Source organism: Muntiacus reevesi, unplaced genomic scaffold (assembly GCF_963930625.1).
Source record: "Muntiacus reevesi unplaced genomic scaffold, mMunRee1.1 SCAFFOLD_33, whole genome shotgun sequence".
NCBI lineage: Eukaryota > Metazoa > Chordata > Mammalia > Artiodactyla > Cervidae > Muntiacus > Muntiacus reevesi.
The window spans coordinates 2,036,333-2,038,535 of record NW_027078014.1 but is presented as its reverse complement, the minus strand read 5'-3'; positions in this window follow the sequence as shown (position 1 = coordinate 2,038,535).

The following is a 2,203-nucleotide window of genomic DNA, read 5'->3' as shown; positions in this document are numbered from 1 at the left end:
CATCACACCAACTATCTGTATGGCATCATATGTAGTGTATATGGCATCACATCTACCGTTTATTACATTCCACAACTGTATTTATGACATCACACCCAATCTATTCAATACATCACCCCCAATATATAGGAAGTCACATCAATTGTATATGATATCACACCTTCTGTACACGTGACATTACATCCACTGTATGAGTCATCACACACACTATGTTTATGACATCATATCCATTGTACGTGACATCACCCTGTGAGAATACAGCCACTTTAGGTGACATCACACACACTGTATGTGATATCCCAATCGTGTATCTGCTACATCATATCCACTGTATGTATGACATCTCATCCAATATATATATGAAATTATATCCACTATACATGATATAACACACTGTACGAGAACACAACTTTATATGACATCATACCCATTGTGTCTGTGTCATCACACCCACTGTATCGATGATATCAAACCTACTATATTTATCATATATTACTCACTATATATGACATAATATCAACTCTTTATGACATCACACCACTGATTATGGTATCACATTTCCTATACATGTGACATCACAGCCACTGTATTTGTAACATCATACCCAGTATATATGATATCACACACTGTATGAGAACACCACCAATATATCTGACATCACATCCACTATATCTGCTATGACATCCACAAAATCTGTCTTGTCACACACACTGTATCAATGATATCACACCCCCTATAAGTTTGATATCATATGCACTATATAAGACGCAATATCCACTCTATTAAATCACACCACTGTATGAATGACATCCCATCAACCGTTTTCATGACATCACACTCTTATGTATGATGTCACATCCACTGATTATGACACTGGATCGACTACACATCTGACATCACAGAAACTCTATCTGTGTCATCACACCCATTTTCTGGATGACATCACACTCACTCTATGTATAACATCACTCTGGGTGTCTGTATGACATCAGGCTCACAGAAAATGACATCACATTCACTGTGACATCAACACACAGTGCTTATGACATCACACCCATACATCCACTGATTATCACTTCACATTAACTATATGTGTGACAACTCAACCACTATATCTGAAATCACACAGATTATGATATCACATCCACTCTACTTGTCATCACACCCAGTATATGTATGACATCACTCCCGACATATGTTTCACCTCATATGCACTACGTATGACATCACATCCACTCTTAGTGACATCACGCCACTGTATTTATGACATCACACCCACTGTGTTCATTATATTGCACCCAGTAAGTAGGACATCACATCCTCTGTTTATGACATCATATTGACTATACATGTGACAACACATCCACTGCATCTATGACAGCACACTTCCTATGTTTATGGCGTCATGCCCACTATATGTGACGTCACACACACTGTGTGTGAGAACATACCAACCCTATCTGACAACACACCGACAACATCTGATATCACAACTACTGTATTAGTGTCATCACAACCTCAATATCTGACATCAAATCGACTGTATCAGTGTCATCACTATCTCTGTATGCATGACATCACACCAACGATCTCTGTGGCATCATATGCAGTGTATATGACATCACATCTACCATTTATTGCATGCCACAACTCTATTTATGACATCACATCCACTCTATTGAATACATCACACCCAATATATAGGAAGTCACATCAATTGTATATCATATCATATCTTCTGTACACGTGACATTGCATCCACTCTATGAGTCATCACACCCACTGTGTTGATGATATCATATCCACTCAAGTGACATTATGCACACTGTGTGTGAGAACACAGCAACTATATCTGACATCATACCTATAATATCTGACATCACATCTACCGTGTCGGTGTCATCATAACCTCTGAATGGATGACATCACACAAACTATCTGTATGTCATCAAATGTAGTGTATATGACATCACATCTACTGTTCATTACATTCCACAATTGTATTTATGACATCACATCCCCTGTATTCAATACATCACTCCCAATATATAGGAAGACACATCAATTGTATGTGATATCACACCTTCTGCACATGTGACATTGCATACATTTTATGAGTCATCACACACACTATGTTTATGACATCATATTCATTGTATGTGATATCACCCACACTCTGTGGGAGTATACAGCCACTATAGGT